The sequence below is a fragment of the Megalopta genalis genome, chromosome 5 (assembly GCF_051020955.1).
Source record: "Megalopta genalis isolate 19385.01 chromosome 5, iyMegGena1_principal, whole genome shotgun sequence".
Classification (NCBI taxonomy): Eukaryota; Metazoa; Arthropoda; class Insecta; order Hymenoptera; family Halictidae; genus Megalopta; species Megalopta genalis.
In genome coordinates, this window is record NC_135017.1 from 29,000,433 (window position 1) to 29,013,380 (window position 12,948).

General features: G+C 33.1%; 1 protein-coding gene across 3 annotated transcripts in view; it reads right to left on the reverse strand.

Annotated features, from left to right (window-relative positions):
- The window catches only part of LOC117222485 (uncharacterized), a 364,434-nt gene that overhangs the window by 243,582 nt on the left and 107,904 nt on the right, over positions 1 to 12,948 (reverse strand). The window lies entirely within an intron of this gene.

Genomic DNA, 12,948 nt, shown 5'->3' on the forward strand with positions numbered 1-12,948 from the left:
TCAGTAAGTATTAAGCTATAATTATATGTATAATTATAGTATAATATAGTAGTATAATATAACTATATTATACTAATATTATACTATAGTATAAGTAAGTATTAAACTATAATTATATATATAATTATAGTATAATATAGTAGTATAATATAATTATATTATACTAATATTATACTATAGTATAAGTAAGTATTAAACTATAATTATATATATAATTATAGTATAATATTGTAGTATAATATAATTATATTATACTAATATTATACTATAGTATAAGTAAGTATTAAGCTATAATTATAGTATAATATAATATAGTATAATATTAGTATAATATAGTATAATAGTAAATAGTACAATATAATTAGTATAATATAATATAACTATATATATAATTATAGCTTAGTACTTTTAATTGTTAATATTGTAAGTGTTTAATTCGTAATATTAGTAAATTATTAATTTGTAATATTGTTTGTTAACACGTTACACGTCGGATGACAACTCCATAAATTCCCAGAATATCGAAATGATTTAATCAACGAAAGCAAAATTCGAAAATTAAAACTGGAAGTTAAAATACCAAAAGTAATAATGTTTGAACTGTTACGTATACGGATGGAATTCGTAAAAATCCGTTCGCGGACGTAGAAGACAAGCCGGAAATGAAATCGCAGAAAAAGCAACTACAAAGTGAAATATTGTTTCTTATTCGGTAATATTTCACCGAAGTACAGTTACGGAATTAATTCGTCCGTTTGAGCCGGCGAGTGCCGAACAGTCAGCGGGCAGGCAATCAAAGTGGTGGCTTTCCGTGCGCCGTGTAATTAAGCAATAAATAGCAATAAAACGCATCCCATAGGTTGCGTTTGATCATTATTCATGAGGAGACATTGAGAGCTCGTCCCGGCAAGTGTGCGGCGGCGCGACCGCTCATAAACACGCGAATGATGCCGTCGCAATGACTCATTGACTCGTTTTCCAGGCGGTCCCTGTCATTGACAGGAGAACTCGCGGCAGCGAACGGAGACTGAAAGTCCTAAAATCACTTTCCATCGGTTTGATTCGGGCCGATTTAACCGCGGCGGATAAACATCGCGCGCGCGGCAAACGAGATTTCTCGTGGATTAGCCGGAGATAATAAACGAGCACCGGATAAACCGAGTTCCGAGCATTAATCATCGATCTCGGCGGCCATATCTTCGATCTACGACGGACAGGCCGAGATCGCCGTGCATCCGATGCGTATTTCAATGATCCTACGCTCGCGTGGGCCGACCAATTTCGTATTGTTTCCGCTCTAACGTTGCTAAATAGGTACCTGTATTAATCGCGCGACACGGTTTTTGCATCATGATCGCATCCGCACCGAGATTCGCCGCGAAAGGAAAGGGAACGGAATTTTTCTACCATTGATGAGCAACGCTGAACAACACTGTGCCTGCGCCAACGATGTTGCAACGTGCACTAGCCACTCGGCTGAGATTTTATTTCAACGAAGTTGGAAACTGCTTTTTCTTTTCAGAAGTCATTTTCAATCGATAATATCTTAATTTGTACAGAGTCGGACATCATTTAAGCGAATGTTCATTTAAATGATTATTTGAATAAAAAGTGATTCGTTATTTGTATGATCAAATGAAAGACAAAGATAATTACTCATTATTTATGTCGATTTAAATAAGGTATTTAAAATAAGAAAATTTATTTCTTATTTATAAATACAATTTCAATAGATATTATCATCTAATTCGCGAAGATGCAAGTTCTTCAATAATAATAAATGAAAATTAATATTTTCCTGATATTAATAATACTAATGATACCTAAATTCGGATAAATACATAACACTTTATTTGCAAATAAGAAATAAGAAATAAATTACTTGTGGTATTGTTTCAATAATTTTTTATTAAATAGCAAGTATAATTACTATTTGCCGAAATCTGAAATTATAAGCAAAATAAACGTTAAAATAAGAAACTCTATTGTTTCTTCATTAATCATTTTATGATTTGTAATGACGATATTTGTTTATTCACTTAATTAATTGGTGACGTATCGATGTATTGTTTCAGTTCGAATTCAGTCAGATAAACTACGAACTTTCAATTAAATTCATTTTCAATGCGACAGAAATATATTGGAATATTATACCGTAATATTACATCGTGTAAAAACTGAATAAATGAATAAATAAATAAATGAGAAGTACTCACATTGGAAGTAAAGGATGTATATACATCAGTAGATGATGTAAATACAAAAAACGAAAATAAAAAAGTAAATGGAAGTATAGGAAGAAAACAGGCTAATCAAAATAGTACATAAATACATATAGTAAAGTATAAAAGATGCAATAATTACATAAGATGAAGCAAAGAACGAAACAGAACGATGTCTTAATAGAGCTCGAAATATCTGTAAAGTAATTACATGTCTACATCTAAATTAGAGTTGACGATAAAACTAAATCGTTGAAGGATATTATAATAGGAAAGAAATTAATATGGATCACCATCGGATTTATGGCAGATAAAGCGCGATAATAACCAGCGAAGAGTATGCAATTAGTAGGAAAATACCTCCTGACAAGCGAACTGATTCTTCGATAATTGGCATACAAATGCAGCATCTGGATTGATTCTACGTCGGCGCAGTAATGTTTACTGCAAACGAGAAAGTGCGAACTTATGCGATCGATGTTGGGACATAAGTAATAAATAATGCGCGATCTATATATAATATTATGACGGAAACATTGCGCTATAAAATAATGTATTATAAAAGTTAATAAATTACGATGTACAAACTCTCAAATTATGTACCGGAGATTATTACATTATATTATATAATAATAATAATAATAATAATATATATATATATATATATATATATATAATATATATATATATATATAAATAATATATATTAATAATAATAATAATATATATTATATATATATATATATATTATAATATAATATAATGTAATAATCTCCGGTACATAATTTGAGAGTTTGTACATCGTAATTTATTAACATTTATAATACATTATTTTATAGCGCAATGTTTCCGTCATAATATTATTGTATTATTATATAATATATATATATATATTATTATTATATTAATTATTATATATTATATATTATTATATATAATATATATATTATATTATTATTATATTATAGTATTATATATTATTATAATATAACAATTATTATGCATTATGATGTAGTAGAATAATCAAAAGCGAAACTTGACCAAGGTAACAGACAATGATTTGCAATTATTTGCAAGACAACTGTTTATTTTCTTGTATATCTTAAAAATTACAGTAGATAAAAAGAAATTAATATAACACGTTGTAATAATTAAATTATTAAATTAATAAAATATGTTGTTTAAATTTATTTTTGAAAACGATTTTCAAAGAAATCATAGAAAAACATTAAATTTTTATATTGACAATATTATTGCATTTAATATAATTTTTGAAAATAGCAATATCCACATTATTCCACCATAAATAGAACAAATTATGGTGAAAAAAGTTTCTCGATATCTATAGCTACAAAAATATTGACAAGTTTACAAACATAAAAAATATCTGAAGTTTCTTGAATAGTTTATTAGCTCGTTTCAATAACTTGGATATTTAATTAGCACGCAGACTACCTATAATTCTTATATTTGACTTATCGTCGTATCGACGGCCATTTTCCAGTCGAATTACTCGTTCGCGGTGAATTCTTCGTCTCCCTGTTCCCCTCGTACGCTGGAGTATTGTTCTCGCCGAGAAAACACACGGCATTTAGTCAACCATAAAGAGGATGGGAATTCTTGACTTCTCAGAAGCCATAATTACGTGACGTACCTAAAGACGTGCTAATATGTCCCCTAAGGTTTCGCGAATAACGTTCCGGGGCTCTGGATTCTTTGATGCATAGTTCACACCCATTGAGCATAAAATGATTCCATCGCGAGTGCTCGTTATCCGTGAAAGGAATTTCGAGCACGTGAATTCGCACGGCTTGTAACAGTGACATGAAAAAACTGCGCTTCGAGCCTTCTTCGATTTCGCATCATTCTCCGGAGAAACGAAATACCAATGTAAAGCGATATCTATTGGTCAAAAATGTGGAAGACAATGGCTCCATCGAAATTCAATCGAAATATCGCGAACTCGGGAAAACCTGTACTTATAATTAATTAAATGGAAACGATTTATATAGAAACATTTTCAATGGATACGCGATTTGAATGAAAACAATTTAAATTGAAAGTTCTATTGAGCGACTTTTGAGTTATTAGTCGTCGTCTTAACAGAAATTTGTTTAACTACGTAATCTTTTAAATAGGGAAATTTCAAACTAACTTTTTCGAACGTAATATTAACAGCTGCGATTATTAATGGTTATAGTTATTAATATTCACAATTGCTAATATTTACAATTACTAACATTTACGATTAGGAGTATTAAAAATTGCTAATATATATTTACAATTACTAACATTTACAATTAGGAGTATTAAAAATTGCTAATATTTACAATTACTAACATTTACAATTAGGAGTATTAAAAATTGCTAATATTTACAATTACTAACATTTACAATTAGGAGTATTAAAAATTGCTAATATTTACAATTACTAACATTTACAATTAGGAGTATTAAAAATTGCTAATATTTACAATTACTAACATTTACAATTAGGAGTATTAACAAAATTTCTAATATTTACAATTACTAACATTTACAATTAGGAGTATCAAAAATTGCTAATATTTACAATTACTAACATTTACAATTAGGAGTATTAAAAATTGCTAATATTTACAATTACTAACATTTACAATTAGGAGTATAAAAATTGCTAATATTTTCAATCGTTAGCTTCTATTGGTATTACAAAGTATTATAATTTCATCCACGTTAAAAATGGTAATGACCGCAATAAATATTCGCAATTGTAACTATTGTGATTGTAAATATTACTAATTGTAAATAATAGCAATGGTAAATATTAATAACTAACCGTTAGTAATCGCAATCATTAATATTACGTTCAAAAAGCTTTTAGTTTTAACTTAACTAAAAATATATCACCGACGAATAGCTCAAAACGTACGTCACGCAATAAAAATTTCTATTTAAATTACAATCATCAAATAAATAAATTATGAAATTCCATGTACGATGCAGGAAACTCTAAATAAAGTTACATGCGCCAGGCTCCCTTGACAGAAACGATAAACTACAAGAAAATCTCACGACGAAACTCATTCACACCTGAAATTAAAAGCAATTTCACACCCACCAACTGTTCGAGTATTTATTTAACGACGATTGCTTAGTCCTTGATTTCCTTTCATTTAATAACTCTGTATATGGGTTAATGGCACGTAATGCAGATCACTTCGCCCTAATGTGCTCTTCGCAGATCTGGGTCGTTTTCACTTAAAACGTTCAGAAGATTTGTTGTTCGATTCGAGCAGTTTCCAAGATCGCTTATTTTTCGTAACTGCAAATTAGCATCGTGGCGCGTCGACCAAACCATTAATTTGCAAATTTCGCATATTTATCTGTCTTGTTAATTCACCCGTACCCTTAGCTGTTTCGATCGTCTATTTTCAAACAACTAGAAATCTAACGATGTTACTCGTACGTGTATACTCGATCCATAAGAGAACCAAACGAGTTTCCGAAATAGATCGCTTCCGCGTCAGTTTCACGGGAGGATTTCATAAATCAGAATTTTTAATCAATTTAATAACTGATCGCTCTAATCATGAGTGTAATCGAATTACACTGCAATTCAAATGCAATTCAATTTTGAAGTGTAGTCACGCAATTTTATATTTATGTTTTCCTTATTGATAAAATAACACAAGTTTCATTAGAAATAATTAATGTTAAACACTTATTACTCCACAATCTCATTTCCTCCGCCTTTCATTTTTTATAACTCGAAATTACATTATATGTATCTCGCAATTATATTTCCATCTGTAAAACCGAATTACATACATTTGAATTAGGTAGATCGGATAAGAGACCTGAACTGTGAATAATCATCGTTTGAATGCAATATAATTGAATTACTTTTTTATTACAATTCATCAAACACTAATGCAATTGTAATTTTCCACAACTCTGAGCTAGAGACCATAACTGTTGTAACCAAAACGAGAGAAAAATTGAAGAATAACCATAAAATTATTGTTTAAAATGACTAATAAATACTAATTAATGATCAAAAATAACTAGAATTGTTCCGGCTGTCAATAACCATTATAAATGACGTAAATAGTTTTTGGTTACAAATAACCATTATAGCAGACGAAAATTGTTTTTTGTTACGAACAACAATTATCGATGATGAGAACGCTAATTCGTTACCAAATAACCATTATAATTAATGAAAACAGTTTTTGATTATGAATAACCATAATTCTATTTAAAATTGTCAGTCCTATTGCTGCGAATAAAATGTTTTCAACATCTCACTGTACTCTTCATCAGAACTTTAGCTTCCAAAAACAAGGAAAATTAGTCTAATTTTCACTGAAGTTTATCACAGAATCCCAACAGTAGAAATACAAGTCGCGTCGATATTTACCTCGGCACGTAAGGTTCTATTATAAATAACGAAACATAAAGTTAATGACATAAGCGTAAAAGCTTATGTATTGTGTAAACATGTTTATTGAAGTTCAACAAAAAGAAGAAAATACGTGAAATACAAACTAATTCCTATACAGATACAAGATTACGTAAATAAAATATAAATACAATAAATAAATATAATAATAAATATAATAAAATATAAATGTTTAATATAACTGTAGACATTGTAATTTCATTAATTTCTTACATTATTATAATTTTTTTATATACAGTTTGATATATCCCTTGGCTCTTATTATTTCTAAAAGGCGACTTAGCATACTTCTAATTAATTTTTTCAGCGTAGTGGAAATGAATCCATTCCATTTTTTCTTCAATGCTTCTATAAATTTTAATTTTGTGTATCTCTCAGTTACAGTTATTCGACGATCTAATTCCTCCCACAAATGCTCGAACGGGTTCAGATCGAGGGGCTTTGAGGTGGCCACGGAAGCAAATTTATATTGTTGATTTCAAAAAATTCTTTTGCGACCCTTGAGGTGTGCTTTGGATTGTTGTCTTGTCAAAAGACGAACGACCTGTTTCTTTCAAATCTATGCATCGAAGAAAACAAATTCTCTTGTAATAATTCAACATACTTGGAGCAGGTCGGTTTCCCTTCAATTATTGCTAAATTTCCAATTCGATCGCTATTAAAACAGCCCCATATAATAATGGAGCAACCTGCATGTTTCACGGTTGGAGTCACAAAAACTGGTTTAAACGCATCTCCTACTTTCCTCCACACATTATTGTCTTCTTTCACTCGACTTCATTTCACATTTCAATTAATCGCTTCAAATAATTGTTTCTCTGAACGAAATTGACTTTTTAAGTAATAAGAGAATTAAGAATTAATAATAAAAGAATAGAGAAATAAGATAAAAAAGAATAGAGAATTAAGAATTAAGAAATATGTGGCCTTTTTCATGATGCACGGCCATGCAAATTACCTACATTTATGCGAGATTTTATTTGCGTAATTCCAATGGACAACCGAACATTTTCTTTCAATTTTCTGGCACTAAAAAATAGAATTTTTTTTAACTTCTCGAACTATTTGTCAGTCTTGACGAATGGTTATCTTCCTCCTTCTTCCAGTTCTAGTTCAATTTTTTGATCTTCCAGCAATATTAATTTTTTGAAATATCTTTCTTACACTTTCTCTCGAAATGCTGAAGTCCATAACAATTTTTTTTCAAAGATTCGCCATTTGCTGGACGATTATAAATGTGTACCCGTTCTGTTGCACTAATTCTCTAACTTTTGGCATTTTCCGAGAAATTGCCTATTATGACACAAAATATATCATTTATACTTCTTTAACACTAAATCTACCGCGGTCAAAGTGACCGCTTTCTTATTTTGCAATTCTGAAAAGTTCCGAGACTCGTTCGCGGAAAACGCTTGAATAAGTTATGCATATTATTGGAGCAAATAATAAAAACTTATAAATAATAAATAACTTTAATAATAAAAACTTTACAAATTCTAAACAAATTCGGTCTTCTCACTTTTGCGAAGCAGTATACATACGAAGCAGTATTGGTAGGTTTAGTGTTAAATATAAAAACATACGAATAACTAACTACAAACCTAATGTTCTAATCAAAAAATAAAATTTAACACATGCCAACTTACTTTCCAACGGCAGAACAACTCAAGAATTATACTTTCAATCGAAAAATCCAGAGTAATATTATGCCAGTTAGGGGCTTCTTTTTCGATACACTGTCGATGTGGGAGGAAACAATAAACGGCAAAAGACGAACGCCAAATTTCAAACAAAAGAGAGACACACAACAGAAATATATGTAAGAATGCCAAAAAAATTGAAGCTGTCAACATAAATACCGACGCGAGTGTAAGTTCAAATAGTGCAACAGCAGAGAATCTGTTCGCAGAGCATCCGACAGGATCTGCTGGAGTCACGAAGGAAAATCGACGAAGAACGACGGGTTTTCCCATGAATATGTGCGACGAAAGAAATGGTATCAGCGTGAGGCCGTTTCGATCGGCGCGGAGGAAACGTCGATTCGATATTACGTTTCTGCACGCGGACGGTTCTACCAGTTTTTGCCGGGCGTCGGGAGGATGTCTCGTCTTGTTGCAGCGGGATTTTAATTCGATGCGGGGATAAAGTACATGCAATCCAGGATGCTCACGGTTACGCGTCCCCCGATTCCCACGGGCTGACGCTGCCGTCGCGAGTTCACTGTTATAAGTTCGCAAAAAGAGCGGTTCAGTGTCACATAGTTCATCCATTTGAAGGGAACGGAAGCCATCGAAAGAGGGCGCTTGATGTTAAACCTTCCAGCAGGCTCGCGACGACAAGCCCCTATGGCTTTAGGGCTTCCACGATTACTTCATTATTCCATAATGCGCATTTAAGCGTCTCCGAGGAGGCGTCCCTTCGAGCAGAATGTCATTTTATTCGTTGACCGATGGAACTTTGTTTCGCTCGCGGCGGAGACCAGACCTGACGGTTATGTCAAAAATTTGATCATCGACAGGCGATTCATTTTTATTCGCATAAGAGGCACGCAACGTTCAATTTTAATGGAAATTTCGAACAATCCAATGGTTGGTAAGAATGAACTTCTGTGTGTTGTGGTTTGTAATTAACACGTTGAGCGCCACGTCAGCCATCGGTGGCTGACACTGGACTTTCCGTTCAGGCCGCGTCAGCCATCGGTGGCTGACACTGGACTTTCCGTTCAGGCCGCGTCAACCATCGATGGCTGACAGCGTGTAACATGAGAACTCTAAAATTTTACACTATTTTACGGAATTACAGAAATTATATTTAAAATTTACTTAATTTGGTATCATTTCAGGATTAATGGGATTCATTGTAACATGGCAAACATAAAAATGGTTTTCCTTTACAAGTATTACAAAATGTTACAACACGCTTGGTCTTTCTCCTTGCCATCACTCTACCATCTTTTCTTACATTTTTGTCATAACACAATTTACAGTACTTTCGAACTTCAGAGACTTTTCCCGATTTTCTTTCGAGTTTGTGTTTTTTTCTGGATCTTCTTGCAATTCTGCTCGGTGGAATGTTTTCTTTGTCACAACTTGTAAGATGGACTGCTAATTGTTTCCGAAATTCGATAATGTTAATTTTTTTTCAAAGAAATCTTATCTGAGCGGTCCAAACGGTAAAGAAAACAAAACAGACTTGACGCGTAACGTGTTCTTTCAAAGAAATCTTATCTGAGCGGGCCAAACGGTAAAGAAAACAAAACAGACTTGGCGCGTAACGTGTTGAACCAATACCTATAGGTATCACGATACAAACGTAAACTATCTTTTATTGCGATCGGAAACACCGGCCTTACAATACCAGCGCGTAAAAGCGGCGCGCGTGGCCTGAACGGGATTGCTTTAGAAAAACGCGTGGCGCTCAACGTGTTAATGGTTATAAATAACTGGAATTTATTTAGTTACGAATTATTGTAGGCGACGAAAATAATTTTTGGTTACGGATAATCTTTATAGATGAGGAAAATTGTTTTTTTGTTGGAAATGACGAATATCGATGACGGGAATGTTAATTCGTTACAAATGGCCATTATAATTGACAAAAATGATTTTTGGTTATGAATAACCATTACGGATAAGCAGAATTGTATATTGATTACGAATAACTATTATTGACGATCAGAATTTTAATTCGATTACCAATAATTGATATCGATATTTACAAACCGCGTTGTCCGATAAGTTTAACATGCACATCTTCATTTATAATGAGGTTTCTAATGGTAGAAAAATACAAATTATTTGAAATGACGGCGAAGCATAATTAAATTTATATTATTCAATAATAATTTATAAAATTCCATAATAAAATTCTGATCCGTCGATAATGGTTATTCATGACCGATATATGTATACTTTTGGTTATCCGTAATAGTTATCCATAATCAAAAATTATTTCCGTCAATTATTATGATTATCCGTAATGCATTAACATTCTTTACACTTCCTTCCCTTATAATGATTCTTGACATAACCAAAATCATTTGAAGCAGAATTTAATGATAATATTTCAATTTTTTCTCATTTTTAATATAACTAGACTGCGGATTTTTTGCATTTATTACAAAAATGAATAGGTCAAATACAAAACTAAAAAGTCGTTAGAAGAATTTGAGGGCGCTGTTACATTATCTTCAACTTATTAGAACTGTAAAAAAAAGATATTTGAATTTAATTTATATTTCTTACAATTATCTTAGACAACTTTTATTTTACATAAAGATCCGCGATCTATTGAGTTGGCAACTAAGTAATTGCCGATTTGTTCAATGAAATAACAAATTTTTTTTACTTGGAATGAAGTTTAATCTGTAATGTATTTTCCATTTTGTTCGATGACCTCTTGCCATCTCTCTGACAACTTGAAAATTCCACGCTCGTAGAAAGTCTGATCCTTTTCGGCCAAAAACTGAGTTAAGTGAGATTTTACAGCGTCATCGTCGTTAAAAGTTTTACCACGAAGGGAGTTGTCCAGGGATCGAAATAAGTGGTAATCCGATGGCGCGAGATCAGGGCTATATGGTGGGTGTAACATCACTTCCCAACCAATATCCATCAATTTTTGCCGAGTGGACAAAGACGTGTGCGGCCTAGCATTGTCCTGCTGGAAAATGACACCTTTACGATTGACCAATTCTGGTCGCTTTTCCTTGACCGCTGCATTCAATTTGTCCAGTTGCTAACATTCACGGATAATAAAAAATAACATAATAATAATAATTTTATAATATAACATTTACGGATATCATAAAAATGGGAGTGAGAGACATCAATAATTGAAATCGGCAATTACTTAGTTGCCAACCCAATATATAGCTATAACCAGCTATGGTCTCCGTCTGAAATATTTGACACAGTTGACTACCCTGCACATCGGGCCATGTATCTGTATCGCGGACAATTTGCCCGTTACGTAAACGTTACATAAAATAGTCGAAAATAACGTGTTCATAATCTGGTGGAAAAAGGTTGCACGCGCGAAATTTGATTAGCCAGGGAAACCGTGTCTTTGCGTCACAGGCTCCGGAGAGCGGATCGTAAGAAATCGCTCGCGAAATGTTAGACATTCGCTAAGAATTCTATCGGGGCAGCGTCGCGAATTGCCTGGCAGATATGCGCCGCGAAGTTTCGCCTGCAGACCTTGCACTCCGCGGTATTCGTAATACGACTAAATGAAAAAAAACAACGTTGATCGACAAAAATTTTCTATTCCCTTTCACTTGCGCCGCGGCCGCAACGGAATGACGCAATGGCCACAATGTATCGACGGTTTCCATTATGTATCCTCGCGATCATGCATCGCATAACGCGCGTTTCAGGAAAGCCTTGTGGCCTTCTCCGGGCCCGCGCGACTACAACAGCCAGTACCAGCGATTGAAAACGTTCTGACAATAGCCGTTTCAAGTTGTCACGCGAATCGGTTTCGACTGAAACAGTTAAGAGGAAGCGAGAAAATCTCGCAAATGTTACAAGTAAACTGCGGATTTTGTACGTTTATGGCAAAAATGGAACGGTGAATCTTTTTAATGCCGAACAACGATATATCGTTGTTGGAGGAAATGCTGAGTGTTGGGATTATGGAATGAAAAAATGAATATGATTCTAATTCTTTTCTTTAAAAAGACTTTATTTTATTCCTTTATTGAGAGAAGGTATATGGGCGAAAACGATCGAGCGACCAAACTCTACTGAGAGTCCGATAAGAGAAAAACGCTTCTTTTATACCCTTCTTGGGTTCGTCTTATCCACCAATCAGAGACGTTTATTTGTCGCGTTTCACATTGTATACGTGACGCTGGGATCCCCAAACAGTCAGGGCACGATGTGTATCTAGCCTCGAACACAAAAAAAATTAATCTATAGTTTACTTAGTACTAAGATACTAAGATATCGGTTTACATTTTCGTCGGTTCCGTCAGCGGGCAACGACGGTGATGTAAACTGTATATAATAGATACCGCGATACATCATCACCGGTACCATTAGATACACATCGTGCCCTGACTGTTTGGGGATCCCAGCGTCACGTATACAATGTGAAACGCGACAAATAAAACGTCTCTGATTGGTGAATAAGACGAACCCAAGAAGGGTATAAAAGAAGCGTTTTTTCTTACCGGACTCTCAGTAGAGTTTGGTCGCTCGATCGTTTTCGCTCATATATCTTCTCTCAATAAAGGAATAAAATAAAGTCTTTTTAACCTTAGAAAGATAACCATATGACAAC